At 37.6% G+C, this 22,253-nt stretch overlaps 1 long non-coding RNA gene across 1 annotated transcript; it reads left to right on the forward strand.

Moving 5' to 3' along the window:
• Positions 1 to 364: 364 nt before the first annotated feature.
• LOC122198854 lies at positions 365 to 20,870 on the forward strand. The gene is made up of 5 exons (XR_006193190.1): positions 365 to 562; positions 3,851 to 3,996; positions 4,339 to 4,425; positions 5,974 to 6,341; positions 20,856 to 20,870. It is a non-coding gene; the product is annotated as an uncharacterized LOC122198854 (long non-coding RNA).
• The last annotated feature ends 1,383 nt before the right edge of the window (positions 20,871 to 22,253 follow it).

Genomic DNA, 22,253 nt, shown 5'->3' on the forward strand with positions numbered 1-22,253 from the left:
TTTTATATGGTACAAAATTTTCTATTTGAACATAAGTGTCTATGTTAACAACTTCATTACATAAGAATAAATGCTCATTAGGCAAAAACTGGTAATGAAAACAGGCAGAAAAAAAATATTAGAAATCATCACGAATCCCACCACGCAGGGACATTCTTGCTAATATTTTGGGTTAGAGTTTCTTCATTTCTTCCTAGATGCAAATATGTGTATGTCTGCGTGTAGGATTACAAATACACAGATACAGGCATAGGCTACAGACTGGACTTTGTCTCTTCCCCGAAGTCACACGCTGCTACCTCATCCTCTGTGTCATAATAGTAGGAGGTGGCAGCGTCGGGAGGTGATTGGGTCACAAAAGCAGAGCCTCCTTGAACGGGATCAGCGCCTTTATAAAAGCGACCTCAGAGGGTCCTTCAGCCCTTGTACCCTGCGAGGGCACAGCGACAAGACCCTCAGAAGGAAGCCGGCCCTCACCAGACACCGGATCTGCAGCATCTGGGTCACCTTGACGATGGACTTCCCAGCCTCCAGAGCCGTGAGAAACTAACTTTTGTTGTTCGTAAGTCACCCAGACTGTGGTGCTTTTGTTACGGCAGCCCAAATGGACTAATACAACATAGCTTTACCTAGAGTTATGAAGATAAATATACAGTATTTTATAATCAAGTTTCCATATCAATAAATAAATACAGTCTGAAAGGACCTAAGTTCTGATGTCAGAATGCCTGAATTGTCTCATTACCCTCTGCTGACAGTGTGTCCTGTGTAGTTTTTTGTAAAACCTTATCTGCAAAATGGCAGACAAGATAAAATTATAACACAATGTGTGGTTACATCGCAAGGATGAAATGTAATAATGCATGTATAAAACCTTGAAAGGTGCCATATAGTAAACACTGCATAGTGCTTGCTTCTTTTCATCATTATGATGGTTAAAGAAGCTAAGCTCTATTTGTTAACCATTTGTTCCCGATTTTCCATTACTGTCAATCATCCTGTGACGATTACCTTCATGCTATATATTTGCACAATTTTATCCTTACAATAAGAATGGGAAAAAAAAAACTCCTTAGTTAAAGGGAAGCTACTTTTTAGGATCTTCTGATAACTTTCCAAGTAGTACTCTGAAAATATTTTAATTTTCCCTCCCACCAAATGTGTACCAGAATGGCTATTGTACCTCTCACCAACACTAGGTGTTATCATTCTTTTTTTTTTTTTTAATTTTTTTTTAACGTTTATTTATTTTTGAGACAGAGAGAGACAGAGCATGAACGGGGGAGGGTCAGAGAGAGAGGAGACACAGAATCTGAAACAGGCTCCAGGCTCTGAGCTGTCAGCACAGAGCCCGACATGGGGCTCGAACTCACCGACCGGGAGATCGTGACCTGAGTTGAAGTCGGACGCTTAACCGACTGAGCCACCCAGGCGCCCCGATGTTATCATTCTTAATATGTGTTAATTTGGAAAAAAAATTAAAGATAAATTAAATAGCAAATGTTATTATTTTTACAAAAATTTTTACAAATGGGTATTTTATAAATATCTATTTATTAAGTTTCTTTTTTTGGAAACTGCCTTCACATTTTTGTCTGAAGATTATTTTCCTGTCATGATGATCACTTTTTCTTATTTATCTCATAAGTGCATTCACAAAACACTGGCCAAAATAATTTCCTAATGTTTTTGTCTTTACTGTTCACATTGGCTTATTCTTCTTCGTCAATTTTAGAATCTTCCTTTCTAGTAAGAGAAAGAATCTCTTCTCTAGGTTCTGAAATTTCTTTCCACTTTGTACAATTTTTTCAAAAATGTAAATGAATAAAATTCGTATTCTCATAAACTTCTTGCACATGTTTTAAGATTGTATTTTCTTTTTTTTTTTTTAACTTGGAATTGGTTCTTATTTTGTACTGAATGTTTAATTCAGTAATTTGATCATCACTGGTGTCATTTCTACTTTTGCTTCCTGAAATATTAATTTCAATTCTGCTACTGAATTCATAGTATCCTTACTATCCTAACTTTCTAATTGCCTTCTTATATCAACTAATTCCCTTCTTATATATTTCAATTCTTATTTCAAAAAGAGTACAATTTTTCTAAATTTTTATTTTGCAGAGAATTACTTTTGGAAGAAATGTTTTCTTCTGAGTCTTGAATTTACTGTTTTCTCTTTCAAAAAAACATGCATGCAATTCTTATGTCTTTGAAGATCAAAGGAGGGATTGAATATAACAAGTGTGTGATGATAGTAAGATTTAGCATTTATTAAGTACATATTAAATGCAGTGTTGTTACGTGTATTATCTTATTTTCCTGCAGCCCCTCAAGGTAGGTATTACTATCATCATTTTACAGATAATGAGATTGTATCTTATATTAAGTAACTTGTTTATTGTTACGCACACATCTATTAAGAAGGAAAATTGGGGGTGCTTGGGTGGCTCAGTCAATTAAATGTCTGACTCTTGATTTTGGCTCAGGTCATGATCTCACAGTTGGTTTGTGGGATTGAGTTCTGTGTCGGGCTCCATGCTGACAGTGTGGAGTCTGCTTGAGATTCTCTCCCTCTCTCCCTCCCTCCCTCTCTTTCTGGCCCTCCCCTGCTTGCTCTCTCTCTCTCTCTCAAAATAAATAAACTTCAAAAAAACAAGAAGAAAAATTGTAATTTATTCAGATGTCAAATATCTCTTGTTCCCAACACAATGCGTTATTTAATTAATGTCTTTTTTGGGTCCCATTTAGTCTGAAGGAGTTAACATTGAAATACAGGTTATTAGCAAAGACTTACAGAAATTTATCATCTATGGGAAGAAATGATCCTGGGGCGCCTGGGTGGCTCAGTCGGTTAAGTGTCCGACTTCGGCTCAGGTCATGATCTCACGGTCCGTGGGTTCCTGCCCCACGTCGGGCTCTGTGCTGACAGCTCAGAGCCTGGAGCCTGTTTCAGTTTCTGTGTCTCCCTCTCTCTGACCCTCCCCCATTCATGCTCTGTCTCTCTCTGTCTCAAAAATAAATAAACATTAAAAAAAAAATTAAAAAAAAAAGAAATGATCCTAACTGAACAACTGTGATAAAGAATCGAAGTGTGCTCTTTCAATACTAAGCTCTATGTAATTAAAATGGTGAGGCTACTCCACCCGGTTATTAGAACTTGAGTTCAGACATGTTGTGTTTAGGGACACAGAGAAAGCCATTCTTGCTACAGCATAGTGTTTATTTTGGGGAAAGTGTCTAGGTAGGATCACATTGTTTCTAAAACAGTAAACGAGACTACTAGAACCACACGTCTGACTCTAGAATAACTTTGGATATCTTGAATGCTTGAATAGCAGACTTCATTCTGTTGAAAATCTGGACACCAATAACTTTTTTTCAACAAATAAATAGTATTAAAAATAGTATTGAGAAAAGGGTATTACAAATCCCGTCATAGAATCATCTGTTTAAACATGTGCATGAAGATACCAAAATGAATAATGCTACACCGCCTCTTTCTTGTGGCTCAGCACATCACAATCTGGTGGAAAACACCCTGCAGACACAAATCATTTCAATAGTCATAAATATTGAGCACATGCACAGATAGGCTTACAAACAGTGGTACGTATCCAAATAGTTACAATGCATTGAGGAACATCCTATTATAGAGTCATAAACACTGAGTTATAAGTACAGAACACGAATAAAGTAGCTAATCCTATCTATGTGAAGAACTGTGAAAACCTCATCTGAGTGTTGATTTGTGATAATTAATAGGATTCTATCAGCTAGTGAGAAAGGGGGAAAGTAAATGTCCTCTTTTTAAAAATTTTTTTCATTATTTTCTACCTTCATTTCTAAGAATTCTTCATGTTTGATATGGTGAAGTTTTCAACAGCTTGAAGTCACATTTCGAGACCAGGAATTATCCCTGGAGAGCAGAGAGCACATTGGGTCATAATGGCCATAGAGGGATATTGGACTCCTTACAGCATTTCAGATCACAAGGTGGGGTTTTTTTTTTTTTTTCAGTGTTTTTTTAATACCCCAAACTTTTCTTATAAATGTTTGCACTTAGATGAGGTTGGAGCTTAACTCAGATCTGCATTAGCTATGTGGTAGACTTAGGATCAGGGGATCAGACTCCTCTTAGTATTTTTAGAGCATGCTTCCAAAAGGGGAAAAGATCATTTATATTTAAAATAAAGCAATGTTCTTAGAAGCTGCCCTCCGCTCCTTCACCTTCTCGTTTGAAAGCATATGGAACAAGAGACTGCCCAGATTCAGAGTAAATACTTCAAGGTGATTTAGGATCCTTTAAATACAACCTAATCCCTTTTCACTCAACAGAAATGCAGAGCTGCTCTGAAGACCCCGGTAGGGCCCAGAGGTGCCCCAGTCAGCAATACCATGAGAGTTCTCATGGCAACTTGTAAAGTAAGTGAGGGGACTTTTTATACCTGCTGCCTTTCCCTTAAAAAGCTCTTTCTTTGCTTATCCCTGGATCCTCTTATTCTGTGGCATCTATCCTGACGTCCTTCACTAAAAAAAGTATCTCCTCTCCGACAGGGGTCAATGCATCTCAATTTAACTGATGATAGTTAAAACTATGCTTTTCTGAAAAAGGCACCTATGCTGTAGTAAAACATTAGTTCACTGATGTGTAGCCTATGTTAAAGATTAGCCAAGCTCAGTTTTATTCATTTATTTCATTATTCGTTTCTGGTTACTTTGCCCTCGTGTCCATTTCTTTGTGCTTTGAAACATAGATAGCTTAACAATTGGGAAAAATAATGCAGTCTTTGATGATTTTTCACTGAAATTCAGTTGATTTATGAAGACATAATGGGAGGGTGCAAGCATTGTGAATAGTCCCATAGGTGTACAGATGGGAAAAGAACAATACCGTAAAACAGCGGAAAAGTAAGGATACTTATTTCCTGCTCTAAGAAAGGCAACCACATTAGATTGGAAACTTTTACAGTAAGTAAATTCTGCAGGGCTCTGAGATACAGTTTAGCAGATTTTTTTTCCCCCAAATTTGCTATTAAAATTGTATAAAGTGCTCCATCAATCTCTCTTTAACTCTTGAGGGCAGATTGTTAATTTCTCACAGTTACGTACAAATATTTATGACTTAACAATGAATACTTCAATGACCTTTGTTTTGCTTAAAATACTAGGTCTAATTTCATCCTTTCTAGTATATTCACTAGACTAAATTTACTTTCTCTTTTCACTCAGATGATGAAATTGATTTATAAAATTTTGATTTAAAAAATAACTTAGAAATCATCTATTCTAATTCTTTCATTTTATAGATGAAAAAGTTGAGGCCCAGACAGGTTTCTTTTCCCTCTTTGAAATTTTACCTTTTAAAAAAGGTAGAAAACAAAACCATATTTTAAAAAATCATGTGATATATATAGATATATATATATTTCATTAATGAAATGTTTTTCTATCTTGTAGGCTTATTATTATTAAGCCAAGCCATGAGATTTACAGTAAGGAGAAAATGGATCATTCTGGAGATAGGAAGTCTATAGAGCAGGAAAGAAGGAGGCTATGAAGCAAGTGTGTTTCATAATTAGAGCAGAGAATTAGAAAGCCCTTATGGTATAGTTGGAGGAGAAAGAGGAGAAAACAAGAAAGGGGAGAAATGATAATAGTGAGTGTTCTTAAATCCCCTTCCCTCAATCCTTACTTCAGGGCATAGGAAAGTTAAAGTTAATAGGATACACACTCAGAAATGTGGGGAGGTAAGCCTCCTAAAGCTGCTGGCTTGCTATTCACTGAGCAGAGCACCCCGGGAAAATTACAAACACTGCTGAGTGTTGGACACTGGGTACACAACCGTATATGTGTATCAACAGTATAATGTGTATCATACTCACACACTAAGCCCTGGGTGGAAGGCTAGATATGGGCGAAAGAAATGTATACACGATTATTCTAACATATCCCCTTCTCCATTCTCCACAGCTTACCTATGTTGTACAAGGAGGAGAGATGCTTTAGTGTCCAGTTGGGAAGGAAAAAGAACCCTGGATCCAGAGTCATAAGGGGAAAAGAACTGCTCTTTCCAGCAAAGACAAGTTCATGCACATCTCTTTTTTTTTTTTTTTTTTTTTTTCTGCTCTGTCTCCATTTGGGTGGGCTTTCTCCAAAGAATCATAAAAAAATAAGCTATGTTTTAGAATCTCATTCTTCTTGAGGGAAGACCAGAAAACTCTCTCTCTACCTCTGGACTAATCTGCCTCAATGTAGCTGAGGAAATCTGGACTTCCTCAGCAGCCGGCATTGTTCAAAATAGACCATCCTTGCTTTGGGTCATACGACTCAAGTCTCAGGTATGTGCTTCACTTCTCGATTCTGGATTGCCTGTCACCTACAACAAAGAAATCGATTTTATCTAGCCAAATTCATGAGAGTTCTATATAAGGTTTTGTCAGTAAAGGTGAGTGTTTATGTAAAGCATTATTTTGCTCACTCTTATCCTGTGGAAATATTTATCTGAGTAACCTCACATGTAGAAGTGTATTATTGGGGAGAGAATTGGGATCCTTTCATCATTCCTATTGACACAATTAACTTCTTTGGTGCTGCTTAGAATTTTTCAGTGTGCGTTCTGCTCACCAGAAACTAGGTTACAACACAAAATTTGTATCAATTTAAAGAGAGAGCCAAAGTTCTGGGCATGTTCTATTTAAAGATATCCTGGGGCACCTGGGTGGCTCAGTCGGTTAAGCATCTGGCTATTGATTTTGGCTCAGATCATGATTTCACGGTTTGTGAGCTCAAGCCCCATGTTAGACTCTGTGCTGAGATTCTCTCTCTCCCTCTCCTTCTCTCTACCCCTACCTCACACTCTCTGTCTCAAAAATGAATAAACTTAAAAAAAAATAAAGATATCCTGCTGTAAAATTACCCATGTCTGAAACAGTGTCCTGAAGAAAGAGGGAATGTATATGATTATATGTACAAATATCTTACTTAATTTTGTTAAAAGAATTGGTCCTTTTTTTTTCTTTTCAAAATGTTTCTGGGACTACACACGCTCACCTGCAATCATTCCTTCACAGTCTCAATATCTGGTGTCTTCTCTTCCTGACATTTCAATGTTGGAATGTCACAGCACTCAGCCTTCATTACTTTCTTCTTCCTTCTCGACACTCACTCCCTAAGTGGTCCCATCTAGAGCCATATCTTTAAATACCCACCTTATGTTAACTCTCAAATGTATATCTCCTGCCTTCCCTCTCTTCTGAATGTCATACCCGGATATCCAACTGCCTATTCATCATCTCCATTTGAATCTAAAAGGCATCTCAAAATTCACATGTTAAAAATAGAACTTTCAATCTCCACTCCCAGCAAATCTGCTTCTCATTCAGTTATCGCTAGCTCAGTAAATGGCAGTACTATTCACCTCATGGCTCAGGGGGAAAAAATATAAATAAATAAACAAACCGGTGGTGTCATCCCTTTCTCATTCTCACACCTGCTGCCCAAAACACCAGCAACTCTGTTGACTCTAAGTTCAAAATTCTGTATATCTGGAATCTAGTCATTCTCACCACTATAACGGTAGCCCAAGCCAACATCATCTCTCCCCTGATCTGTTGCAAAGGCCTCCTTATGGATGTTCTTGCTTTCACTCTTGCCTCCTGTGAGCTATTCTCCATGCAGTAGGCAGAAATATGCTCACGAATCAGAATGTATCAACTACATCCCTATTCTAAATCCTTCTAGTGGTTTCCTGTAAAATGAGGAAGAATACCAGTGTTTATGTCATGGTGTTGCTAAGAAGATTCAATAACATCTCCATAAAGCACTTTGTATAGTTTCTGGCACATAGAAATAGTCAAGGGAAGTAGGTAATTATTATTAGTTTCTTTAGCACAAGATTTCCCTGTCCGCAGTCCATCATTCACAGGAAGACAAAACTGCCTATAAACTTCAGGGTGCTCGTAGGATCAATTCATCCCTTATGGCCTCAAACACATAGTCCTTCGATCTGGCTCTGACCTATATTTTCAGCTTCATTCCCTATTACTCATTTATTGATCAACTATTTATGTACCAGGAAGAGCACTTGGACCTGAAGATACAAAGGTCAATGCTCCCAAGTCCTAAACATTCTGTTTCTGCCATGCTGACTGGTGGGAGATGGGCCTTGGGGAAACAGTTGCAAGAGGAAATCGATTATTTCCTGGCCCGAGTTTTTAAAAATCTAGTGTCTGAGTGAAAACTGACTATTGCAGCAAAACTGACTGTTGAGAGAACTGACTGTTACCTAGAGAGAAATTTCCGCCTAGGAGACCAAAAAATAAAATGAGTCAACTCGTATCAGAAGCCAAGTGTTCCCCATTCAGGGCATTTATTTCCTTTCCCATTGCTTTACCTGTCACACTCTTGGAACTTCTTCAAGGCTATCCTTAAAGTCACTGTTCAGTGAAGCCTTCTTTGACACCCCCAGGTATATAGACACGTGGTTGCTCTCTTCTGGTGCAACCACATAAACGAGTTCATGGGAGCTCCTCGTTTGGAGATATGAATAATTCTGCACGGCTGTATCTTTTACTGGCATATGGCCTGCTGAAGGAAGGTGCAATCTTTTCTGAAAAAAAGCTATCAAATCTTTATGGTACAATAACTGGCATAAATATTGTGTAAGTTTAAGGGGTATAGTATGTTTACTCAATTTATATTTATATATTACAAAATGATTAACATCATAGCGTTAGTAGCACTTTCATCCTGCCACATGATTATCGTTTCTATTTGTGGTTAGAATATTTAAGATTTATTCTCTTAGCAATTTTAAGGACATAATATAGCATTATCAGCGATAATGACCATGCTCTACATTAAATACCGGAACTTGATACTCTTATAACTCCAAGTTTGTAGCCTTTCGCCATTTTCTCCCCATTTCCTTCATCCCTCAACTCTTTGGAACCATCACTCTGCTCTGTTTCCCTGAGTTTGTCTCTTTTAGATCCCATATATAAATGATACCATATAGTATCTATGTTTCTCTGTCTGACTTATCTCACTTAGCATCATGCCCTCAGGGTTCACCCAACTTGGGGCAAACAGCAGGACTTCCTGCTTTCTCGTGGCTGAATAATATCCCATTGCGTATATCTTCTATATATCTTCTTTACGCATTCATCCATTGATGGACATGGGTGGTTTTGGTTTCTTGGTTATTGGAATAACACTAGTGCAGCTTTGTTTCAGTTTGGGTCATCTGAGAGCCTGAGTAGGAATGCAGATACACATGGTTTATTAAGGAAACACTCTCAGAACAAAGGATGTGAAGGAAGTAGGATAGGACAGGAAAAAGAGCTAAGTAAGGATGTCCTCTGAGTGGGGAGTCATCCTGCAGGCTGAACCCACCGAGGACTCCAGGGCATGAATCATACCACAGAACTCGACTCATTTTGAGTCACCGGCATCTGGGTCAGTCAGTCATTGCCTGTTAGGCTAGGCATTCCTGTTCAAGCCAGGGAATTTCTCCAGAGGAGACAGTAGCTGGGAGTCCTTGGTGACCTTCATGCAGTCATGAAGGATGAATGTTCTGGCCTGATGAGAGAGATCCTGCCAGAGCAGCAAACACTTTATTAATCTCTGTGTTCTAACATCTACTTTCTCATTTATCATATAGTGGACACTCAAAAAGATTTATTATACCATTAAATGAATTATTGGATTACAACTCTGAGCAAGGTTCTATACGGTGTCACAATGATGAGACACAATGAGACACAACGATGAGTTCTTCACCTCAGTCATTTGTGGCGAACGTCCAGTGAGGTGGGTGGGGGGTGGTGAGATAAAATCACTAACACCTAGAATACAAGGCAAGATATAATGTCTACAAGACAGATAAATGGATTTTATGGAACTGCAACTGAGGTGTGAATGTCATCTCATAGGAATTGAGAGACTTCAGGGAAGACATGGAATTTGTAATCTTAACGAACACATTGATTCTCAGGGGAAAAAAGAGGTTAAACTGAAACCGGGGAGAACTCCGTTACAAATGTCATTGAGGCAGGGGGCACCTGCTCTATGGCTCGGATGGTTAAGCAACCAACTCTTGGCTTCGGCTCAGGTCATGATCTCACAGATCGTGAGTTTGAGCCCCACGTCGGGCTCTGTGCTGGCAGTGAGGAGTCTGCTTGGGATTTTCTCTCTCCCTCTCTCTCTGCTCCTCCCCTGCTCATGCTCTCTCTCTTTCAAAATAAATTAATAAAACTTAAAAACAAAAACCCAAATGTCTGGCATTTGGGCAGACAATTCAGGCAGAAAATGTCTGAATTAAGGAAAGAGGAGAGGTCACTTGACCGCTGCTTAGACCACAGGCTAGCTAAGTAGTAAAGATGGCCAGAAAATGAATTGGGGGTATAAATGTGTAGGGATCTAAGTGCTAAGCAGACAAGTTGGGGTTTAACTGTCCAGATAATGGGAAGTCATTAGAGATTTTTCAACCTGGAAGTGAAAGAAAAGGGCCTTAGTTTTAACCTAGCAAGATTAGTTTAGGTTGAGAAGGAACTAGAAGTAGAAACTGTTTGTAAAGCAACCTTAGACAATGTTTTAAAATTAAATGCCTTTGGGGCACCTGGGTGCCTCAGTCGGTTAAACATCTGACTTCGGCTCAGGTCGTGATCTCATGATTCACAAGTTCAAGCCCCGCTTTGGACTCTGCTGACAGCTCAGAGCCTGGAGCCTGCTTTGGATTCTGTGTCTCCCTCTCTCTCTGCCCCTCCCCTCCTCTCTCTCACTCTGTCTCTCAAAAATAAATAAACATTAAAATTAAATGCCTTAATCTCTCTGTGTCTTCATTTTTAAGCTACATTTTAACAAATTTTTATTACATATAATTTTATTTTAAAGATTAAATGAAAAAGCAGATTTTCTAAACACCATATTTCCAGACCATATGTAAATTCCCTGTGTTGAAGCACATTTTGAGAAAAGGCACAATATATCAGAATTCCAAAGTATATCTGACCCCTAATATATAATAATTGACTGTTGACAAAATAAGTCCACAAAATGTAGGCGTTCCACTATTTCCTTGCTACTATTAAATATACATTCCATGGTGATTTCTCTGATTTATTTTATTATCTTAATTAGATAGATCACAATTCTCAGTTGCAACAAATTTTTATTTGGAGCTTCTTAGCTTATCATAAGGAGAGACACTTAAGGAATCAAAAGCATGATGCCCATCTTTGAAGAGAAAATAAAATAATATTTATGGGAACATTCTGGGTAACAGGTTGTACTAAAGAGATGCTTTCATATACAACATCTCATCGATGCTGCATATTCAGTAAAAATCCTCATTTTAATTCATATGTTAATTAAAGGACCTTGGTTTATCTACTTAGTAAGAGTCAGATTCAAACCCAGTTTTAATCACCAACCTAAAACTCTTTCTATACATATATTAGCATACATAGCATACCATCTATACATATGTTACATCTATTAGGATATTTACATGTAAAAATTAGTAGCAACACATGGCCGCAATTGTTAAAGACTAACGGAATAGTGATATAGGAAATAACTGCCAAAATGTAGCTCCTATAAGTGTTGAGATATATGTAACATACTCTCTCCCATTCACAGCCCATTATAATTTCCACCTCTGTTCCAAAATTCACTGCCACCCCAGGGATGGGTCTGTAGAATAAAACCATAATAAAGTTTACAGGGAATACATAGAAGAAAAATAATGGTCATACTGAAGACTAATGCTGTGTTATTTATAGCTACTTAGGATTTATTATGTTTCATAAATCATTTAGCATGATTTTTGTTAATTTATTCGTTTAAAAATATGTGCATTATTAGTGCAATTAATTTTACATTAAAGGATGTGTTTAAATATTTTCATTTTGCCAGTCATAGAGTTTAACTTGGAATGAATTCATTATAGCTAATCCTCACAAAATTCCTCAAGATAAGGTTTTGTAATAACCATTTGACAGTTAGAAAATTAAAACTATAAAAGGTTGAGTAACTTTCCCGAGGGTACAAATTGCTAATTTTAGAAATAGCAAAGTGTCCAAGTCTCTATTATAGGGCATCAGCTTTAAAGAGCCCGTTACTTATTTGTGGAAAGATATTTAAATTAAAAACTAATGATAACAGACAATGAAAAGCTTATGTTGGAGTAAATGATCTGAAAGCTAGAACAGTCACTGTATTAGTTTCCTATTGCTGCTGTAACAAATTACCACAGATTTGGTGGCTTAAAATAACACACATGTATTATCTTATGTTCCTGAAGTCAGAAGTTCAAAATGGGATTTATTGGGGGTAAAATCAAGGTGTTAGTAGGGCTCTGTTCCTTCTGTAGGTTGAAGGGATCATCCATCACCTTTCCTCTTCCAGCATCTTGCAGCTTCTCACGTTCCTTTCCATTCCTTTCAAGATGGCCCCCTTCCATCTTGAAAGACAACAATGGCTGGCCAGGTCTTTCCTGCGCTGTATCGTTCTGACGCTCCTTCTTTGGTCTCATCTTCAACATTTAAAGGACTCGATGATTATTTGGGGCCCACTCAGCATAACTCAGGATAATCTTATCTCAAGACCCTTGATTGCATCGCATCTTCAAAATGCCTTTTGCCACGTAAGGTAACATATTCACAGATTCTGGAGATTTTTTTAAAAATATTTATTTATTTTGGGGAGAGCACAAGTTGGGGAGGGGCAGAGAGAGGGGAACAGAGGATCTGAAGCAGGCTGAAAGCAGTGAGCCCGATGTAGGGCCTCAACTCACAAGCCACAAGACCATGACCTGAGCCAAAGTCAGTTGCTCAAGGGAACTGAGCCACCCAGGCGCTCTGATTCTAGAGATTTTGATGCAAACATCTGTGGGGTCCATTATCCTGACTGTTACAGTCAGGAAAGGCTTTCTGGAAGAAAACAAAACATAGAGCTTTGCTTTGAATGTTAAAGAGTTAAGGTCAAGACACTATCATCAAAAGCAACAATAAAAACCAGGATACGAGGAGAGACATTGCAGTGGTTGCATGTGAAGCTGGGACTACTGTGTCATTCCCTATCTAGTCCTGTGTTCAGTCAAGTCTCTTGACCTTCCGGGGTCTCTACTTTGACATCTGTGAAATGAGGTTATTGGACAACGGGATCTCCGTAGTTTCTTTCCCCAATCATTTGCATACATATATACATTTTGAATGATATGTAAATGAGTGTATTTTAAAAGGCAAATTGGTTAAGTTCAAACAATGTTTATCATGCCTCCAGAGGGTGCTTGGAGGTGTTCAAGCATGAGATATCTATTACGTATCTTGTGTTTCGCTTAATCAAAGCCTTATATTTCTGGGGCTCCTGTGTGGCTCAGTCGGTTAAGCATCAGACTTTCACTCAGGTCATGATCTCATGGTTCACAAGTTCAAGCCCTGCATCAGGCTCTGTGCTGACAGCTCAGAGCCTGGAGCCTGCTTCAGATTCTGTGCCTCCCTCTCTCTCTGCCCCTCCCTCACTAAGCTCGCTCTCTCTCTCTCAAAAATAAGTAAACATTGAAAAAATAAAAAATACATTACAAAACAGAAATAAAAAGAAAAAGCCTTACATTTCTTTTTCCATACGGCCATGCATTTTTATTTTCAGCCTGTTCACTCTGCAACATAACGGAAAGTTATTTTGTGTATTTGCTATTCTTTCTTGTTCAACAATCTTTTATTTCGTGGATATTTTATTTAGTCTTTCATAAGTTTTTTATTTAATTAAATTCTTCCTAAAATGTATTCTTTCCAACATTTTAGTTTTATCAAAACAAAGAAAAGGGGAAAATACATTATGCATTGTTTCTACGTATTAGTATTTTCTACTGTCATTTGTCATCTTTCTGAGAGTTGTGCTAGTCCCCTTATGTTGTACCATTTTTTCACATAAAAAAAGATTTCCATGCCAGAATCTACTGCACCAAAGCAAACAGGCTCAGTCATCTAAATTCAAAATCTCCTCCAGGCTTGCCTCAAGACTTGCAGTTCTGCTGTTTATATTACTTTTTTGGATTAAAATATATATATATTTCATAAGCCCTTATTAAAAGGCAATCAGTTTGCCCTGACAGAAGTATGCTGACTTGGGGCGCCTGGGTGGCTCAGTTGGTTAAGCGGCCGACTTCGGCTCAGGTCACGATCTCGCGGTCCGTGAGTTCGAGCCCCGCGTCGGGCTCTGTGCTGACAGCTCAGAGCCTGGAGCCTGTTTCAGATTCTGTGTCTCCCTCTCTCTCTGCCCCTCCCCTGTTCATGCTCTGTTTCTCTCTGTCTCAAAAATAAATAAATGTTAAAAAAAAATTAAAAAAAAAAAGAAGTATGCTGACTTGATATCATCATAAATATATTAGTAAAGAGCAGAGAACAGGCCCAAGTAAACAGGTCAAGGAACATGTACATTTTGGGTAGAGATGAAGTAGAAATCGAAAAACCCAGGTACAGGATACTGCCGAATCTCTCTAATGGCTCCCACTGACATCCTTTTTCTTCTCTAGTCAGTATCCTAGTTGGGTCTTTATTCCTATATGGTACCTAGGCTCCTACATCAAAAACCCTCTTTTAATCTCCCCACATACTACTTTAGATATGCCATCACCCTGCTCTCAAGCTCCCATTTGTGTCTCTCATGTGTGGGACAAAGTTCAAAGTCTTGCACAGCATGGCCTGTATCTACCTATTTAATGTTACTGCACTTTTTAACCGAGTGTCCACTGTTGCCAAAATGTCTACTCATCATTTCCTTGAGTGTAAACATAAATACCCGTTTCTTCTTCTTCCTCTCCCTCCTCCTCCTCCTTCTATTCTTCTTCTTCTTCTTCTTCTTCTTCTTCTTCTTCTTCTTCTTCTTCTTTTGTTTCTTCTTCTTCTTCTTCTCTCTCTCTCTCTCTCTCTCTCTCTCAGAATTTTGACTTAAAGTAAGCTTAGAATTTCTCTTCTTTCTAAACCATCTTTCAACCGCTACCTCAGGAGCTTTTCTTATTTCTTTGGCTTTCATGGTTTAATACCTCTGTGAAAATCTGTGGCACTTATAGTCTATCCTCTTCCTTTGTCACAGAGCTAACCACGGATTTGCCATTTTAAATGTAGGTTGCTGTTCATTTTTTAAAGTTTATTTATTTATTTTGAGAGAGAGAGAGAGGGAGAGAGAGTCATAGATAGAGGGAAAGAGAATCCTACACAGGCTCCACACTGTCAATGCAGAGCCCAATGTGGGACTCCATCCCACAAACGTGAGATCATGACCTGGCCTGAAGCAAAGAGTCAGAGGCTTAACTGGCTGAGCCTCAGGCACCCCAGGTTGCTATTCTTAAAATAAATATCCCGTCTCCCCAACTACCTTCTAAATCCCTCAGGAATAGGAACCATATACTTACACTTTTGGCATTTTCAGTCCTTTGCACATAGCCTTACTCATACATGGTTCTCACTAGAAGTACATGATGGAGATCTGGAAGGAGATATTAAATAGTGTAGAAGCCCTGACATTGAGGGCTTCTCAATACCAAGATAAAAGTCATCATTTCTAAACTGCAGATCAAAGCTCTAAACTGAGCTCATATCAAGTGGCAGCACAAGGACAGGATAAGTAGTAACTCTGAGTCTTCCAAATATCTTTAGGTTTGTTAAAACTCTTTCCCAACTGAAGAGGTTTTAGGCAACTTCTAGATAACATTCTTGGGGACAGGCCAACAACCTTCCACTTTGATGCAAAGATTCAAAAGCTCTGGTATGCCATGGTTACCGTAGTTCTTGTATCACCAAAAGTGATCACACGGTTCAGGACATACAACGTCTTTTTGTGTGGGTTCTAGTTTCCTGTAAACCTGGAAAGTACTCTCATCTCAGCTGAGAACAGGTATGAAATCGCTTTGCAAGAACTGGCTCAAATATTTTTCTCTAGGAAGTCTCTCCCAACAATTTCAGAATTTAGGCATTCCTGCTAACGTGCTCCCCAAGAGCCAAGCTACCCTTTCCTTTTATAACCCTTATTATCATTTTACTTTACAGTTTGTTACATTTCCGTAATTTTGCCTAGCCCCCAAGTTTCTTAAGGGTATTTTTCCTCTTTTGTTTCATTTTTTTATTCCTTTATTGTTTTCAATGCTGGAAAGCTTGCATGTTAAAAATATTTCATAAATGTTTATTAAATGTGTGTATTTTAAGAACATACGGAAGTTTAAAATTTTACCACCTGATTCTGGGGATTCATTCCCTCAGAGGCACCTGTCAAGCTGGAAGCAAACAGAGTCCACACCCTACAAATAAAGTGATCAGTCATGGCATGGAGACTCGAGTGAGTTCCTTAAAGGCAGAATTACACTTTATTCGACTTTGTAACCTCACCATGGCTAAAAGAGCTCCTGGAACATTTTGCATGCTCAGTAAAGATTTACTCAATGTTTAAATCCTACTCTGACCGTGATAATTCCAGAAGCGAAGAAGAACTAGGATCAAATATAGGGTACTCCCTAAACTGTGACAATGTGCCAGACATTAAGGAGGGTATATTTGTATCATTTATTCCAGCTGCATTGAATTTCTGATGCTCTTGTCCCTTCCACACTGCTAAAGCTATTAGGATGTAACATGCATCAAAGTTTTTGAAGAGCCACTCCAACCCTGAATCTTCTCTGGTGACACCACCAGAGTATAGGCAAGGCCATGATTTCTACCAAAGGATATAACTTTATATGTCATATTACAATAAAGTGACCATATTACAAAGTATGAAGAATCCAAAATCCAGTGAAATTATGGATGTTTAGGATAGCAAACCGTTTGTACCATCATTGTGTTGATGAGCGTAGGCAGTAATAAGTGACACAACATCTTCATAGGAACATCAACGTCTGTCTCCATTACGGGAGAACTTTTTCAGATTTACTAACAGCATATCTGTGATATCAGTTTATTCCCCAATAGTAAAAATGGCATTCTATGTAACAGAATTGTGAATAATTGTAAAGCTTCTGGTACTTAACTGTACCAGATGGCTTAACTATAGAGAGATTCAAATGAATGGTATTATATTTCTCAGACATCTGGAAAACTTCTAACAGCATATGGAACCCAAGACCAGCACTCCAGCATTTTTTTAATGGCAAAGTTATTAACATTTGCAAAAGTAAAATTCTGCTATGGCAGCATTATACCACATTCATTGTTGTTCAAACCTTCTACAGTTTTCCTAATATCACCTTATGCAAAACATTTTTATATATGGAGTAATTAACCATCTATAGATGATCTGAATTTTTGCAGCACAAGAAGAACTATGAGAATTGGAAAAGAGAGTAATGTATAATTTAATCTTATAATGAAAATAAGGAACGTTCTTGAAAGGCTGAGGGCTTTTCTTAAAAAAAAAGTAAGAGAGTGTGCTCCCCTCTCAGTTAATTCTTATTAACTGACCATTTCACTCATTCTTTTTTAATTTGAGAGAGAGAGGAGACAGAGCAGGGGAGAGGGGTACAGAGAGAGAATCTCAGGCAGGCTCCATGCTGTGCATGATGTGGGGCTCTATCCCACAACCCTAGAATCGTGACCTGTGCTGAAATCAAGAATCTGTTACTCAACCAACTGAGCCACTCAGCGCCTCTGACAATTTCACTCATATTTGATTTTTTATAGTCCTGTTTCCAAATTTAGTGCTTAAGACTATACACAGACCTGATATTGCTTTCCTCTGGTACCATCCAGTTTATGTGTTTCTGTCTTTCTTTCTTTTTTTCTCTCTCTCTCTTTCTTTCCTTTTTCTTTTCTTTTCTTTTTTTTTTTTTTTTTTTTTGAGTCCCAGTGTTCACCTTATTGAGGAAGAGTGGAAGGATCATATCTCTAATATTCTTATGGATTACTAAACAGATTGTTGTAAATAATATTCATTTAAAATTATGTAAGTTTCTTTCAATTAAGTATTGTAAGAATTAAGTAGAATTAAAAATAATCTCTAAAACTAAAAGTGGCCATCGGCATTCAATTAAGATAGTATGTTAGCAATTATCCAACCAATATATACTATATGACTAATAATACATAAATAGAACTTTAGCATTTTCTTTTTTTTTTTTTTTTTAGTTTTTTTTTAATGTTTATTTATTTTTGAGACAGAGAGAGACAGAGCATGAACGGGGGAGGGTCAGAGAGAGGGAGACACAGTATCTGAAACAGGCTCCAGGCTCTGAGCTGTCAGCACAGAGCCTGACGCGGGGGTCGGGCTCGAACTCACGGACCACGAGATCATGACCTGAGCCGAAGTTGGCCACTCAACCGACTGAGCCACCCAGGCGCCCCTGAACTTTAGCATTTTCAACATGTGTCAAGTGATGAAGGTTGAAAATGAAAACAGAGAGGAAGGAAGGAAGGAAGGAAGGAAGGAAGGAAGGAAGGAAGGAAGAAAGACATAAAGATGTAAAGACATGAAAGAAAAAAGAGAGGGAAGAAAGGAAAGAGAGCAGTTGCAGGGGTAAGTGGGTGTTGGAAATAAAAAAGTCAAATAGAGTTTTAGGGAAATTACTTAGGTATAAATTCCATTAATAGGACATCAAGAAATATAGTTGATTTCTATATATTGATTTGGATGTAATAACTCTACCTAATTCACTTAATAATGCTAATAATTTATTTGTAAAGTCTTTTACATTTTTAAAACATACAATTATAAAGCTTATTAAATATATGTGATAGTGTTCATTAGCTTGTGGAAATTCTCATCCAGTGTATTTTCAAATATGGTTTCTACTCAATCTCTCTTCTTCTGGGACTCACTGTTCCTATGTTAAAACTTTCCACCATGGCCTATATGTCTTTTGTATATTTTATTATCCTTTTTTCTCCTCTCTGGGCATCTTCCTGATACTTTTTTTACTGACCTATCTTCCAGATCACTGATTCTGTCTTCTGATGTTTTTAACCTTCCGTTACAACTATTGAATTCTTAACTTGGGTTATTACATATTTTTAAATTTCAACCATGTTGTTCTTTTTGTGTGTGTATGAATTTTGGCCCCTCTATTGAAATTCTCCGTAACTTGCCCTATGATCTTATACATGTTAATCACAATTATTTTGATGCCCCTGTTTCATAACCCCAAATCTCAATCACAAAGTGGTTTCTTTTACCTATTTTTTCTCTTCATTTTCAGTGAGTGACCTTATGTGTTTGCTTGTTTTGCTTTAACCATGCTTTGTAATTTTGGGTAAGATGCTGAAAATTTTGTGTACAATATTGTAGAGCTTCTGGGTGATGTTATCTACTAAGGAACTTAAATTCTTCTTTTGGTAGGCAGATGGACCGTGATTTATCTTGATATTTCCAAACATCAGTTTGGGATTTGTACTAGCTGTTGTATTTCAGGTTTATATTTAACCCTACTCTCTCCTACTTACTTCCAGAGCATGGTACTTACTTTAAGACCCCACTGGCATCTAAAGTCAAATCTGGGCCACACAATCGCTAAAGTCTCAGTCCAGAGCTATCGCCTCTTAGCTATTTTTCTTTGCTGAATTTCCTAGCGGTTTTCCCCTAGGCAAGCACAGTTGAGGACTAACCTTGGATTTAAGAACAATTTATACCAAGATTTGGGAGTTCATCTCTCTGCTATCCCCTTCTCTCCAAGACTCTATTGTTTGCATTACAGCCCATCTGGAAACCCCAAACTGCAACTTTGTTTCTCCGCAGCTAAGCAGGACTGCTGACTGCTGCTTGGGGCTTCTGCTCTCAAGAGGTAAACTGAAAATTTCCTTAAAGAAGACGCTGAGATGAATGGGGGAGTCACAGACTATGCTTCCTTCCCTCACAGACTTGAATTGCTCACATCCTACTTGTATTTCTTGCTCTCCTTTGTGCTCACGTGGTTGTTTTTAAAAACTACATTTTGTCCAGCTTTGATCATTATTTTAACAGAAAAGATAGTACAGTGTGAGTTTCTCTGTCATTATCAATGCTTAAATTTTGATTTGTTACTGGAACAGCATAATTATTGTAGCTTAAACAACCTGACATGTCACATAGGAAATGATGGTCAGAGTGTAAAATCCCATTCAGATCTGGTTACAAACACTCATTTGGTATTTTTACCTAACATGATGCATCTCCGTTATGAGTTGGCCTAAATTGTTGCTCAGTCTTATGTATTCTTAAGATGATGCAGGCAGGGCCTACTGATGAATCTGAACACTACATCATCAGGACTAAATGAAATATCAAAGAAGGAATTGATAAGATAAAGATGTGGGGTATGGGTATAAAATATCAATGGAACAAAGTCCCAAGGGAAATAGCATGGAATATGTTGAGGCAAAAACCAAGAAAGGAAGAGAGTTAGCCTTGCCAAAAGGGACTGAAACTTCTTCCTTGGGGATAGAAACGAAGGAAGACAGGAGCAGTTAAAGACTTTGAGGAAGGTAGACAGTTAAAGGGACTTTGAGGAAGTTCTTTTTAGCAGTACATGGAATCATATACTGAGCGCAAAAGGGGTGGGGATAGAACTGGCTGTTTGAGAACAAGGAGAAAAATGTGCAATAACTGCAGTAGGAGAAGGATCAACAATATGATTTGATTTTAAGGATTATTGAGGTGCATTAAGAGTTTACCTTAGGTTTGATAGCATGGAATGAATCTCATGGGCATTGGCATTATATCTAAGAAAGCACAAATAGAGTAGACAACAGATAATGTAGGTGTAGTACTTTATAGCGTCAAGGGAATAAGAAATTCTGAGACTTCAGTAAATAGCAAACTGCACTCTCATTATTGCCTAGTAAAAATGGTTATATCATATGGTACATTTGGAAATCAATTTGGAATTTCAGAAAGTGCTAGCTGGGCTGAGAACACGATAAAGCCAACCTGGGAAATAAGAAGACTGCAAGAGGAGAGTCATGGTAAAGCTGGATCTGGAAAGTGGAAAACCTAAAGATCTGTGGTCAGAGATTGGCATCCCATACGTGAAACACCTTCAAATGGTAATACATGCGTTATTTTGACCAAATATAAGGTGGCTGAAATGTAGAGGAAGGAGCTGATTAGATCAAGAAAGAATTTTTGAAGTCAGTTTTGTGGCTTTTTTTTTTAATTAAAAAAATTTCATTCCACAGCACCAATGTTGTGAAAAATATAGCCTTGACAATTCATTATAAAGCCATCTTATGTTTAGATAAATATGAAATCACTGTTTTAAATTAGTAAAGTGGCATTAAGGGTGACAGAATTCCAAGTTTGAACTTTGAGCATCACAGGCATAAATATTCTACCACTCTGCGGATGCCTTTTATTCAATTTTATCAGAAGTCCTGCATATTTCAAACACAATGTCTATTTCAGGGATCTGATCCAATGCATATGCATATTGTTATTTTTCATCTTTAATTCTAGTTTCTCTTCATTACCTAGAAATGTTTTATAAATGCAAATTACCCAAAGAATGAATTTTTTCTTAATTTAGGATAAAGTTCTTATCCACTTTGCAAAAGAGTAGACATACACTTTTCTTAACTAGAATAACAATTTAAATGTCACGTCCTGGATATCAGTCTCATCCCACCGAACCAATAAATCGTTCTTTAAATTGCTGACTTTCGGTTCATCAATTTTAGTCTTATTTTTTCACTTCTCTTTCTCTGGCAGTATTTCTTAGATTATTCAGTGGGGTCCCTGAGAGCAATATTAGCACACACATCGGAGAATGATAAATTTGCATGCTATGTCTTGAATCCTAGCGACATCATTAAATGGGTTCTTTGTTACAAGTTATAGATATGATTAACTAATTATGCTCTGAAGTGGGTTTCACCTGCACGAGTATACAGATCTGTATAAGAGGGATAGTATCTATTATGCATTCATGCATTAGATCTCTAAAGCCACTAGAGGAAAATGTACTTTATTAAAACTACTAATAAGTGAAATGAAATCATTCAAAATGAGAAAAATATGAAATGTTTATATTTTAAAGTCAAATGCGATATATGCAAAGGTTTACAGCAGCTTTATTCAGAACCACCAAAAGCTAGAAATAACCCAGAGGTTTTGCAGCTAGTCAAAAACTAGTCAATGAAGGAACAAACTATGGTCACAATACATAATAGAATAGTTGGCACACACAACGTGAATAACTCTAAAATACAATATGCTAAGTTAAAGAAGAAAACCCGAAAAGACTACATGCTGCATGATTCCATTTATATATTACACTCAGCAAAGGCAAGACA

The sequence above is a fragment of the Panthera leo genome, chromosome A1 (assembly GCF_018350215.1).
Source record: "Panthera leo isolate Ple1 chromosome A1, P.leo_Ple1_pat1.1, whole genome shotgun sequence".
In the NCBI taxonomy this organism is placed as follows: Eukaryota; Metazoa; Chordata; class Mammalia; order Carnivora; family Felidae; genus Panthera; species Panthera leo.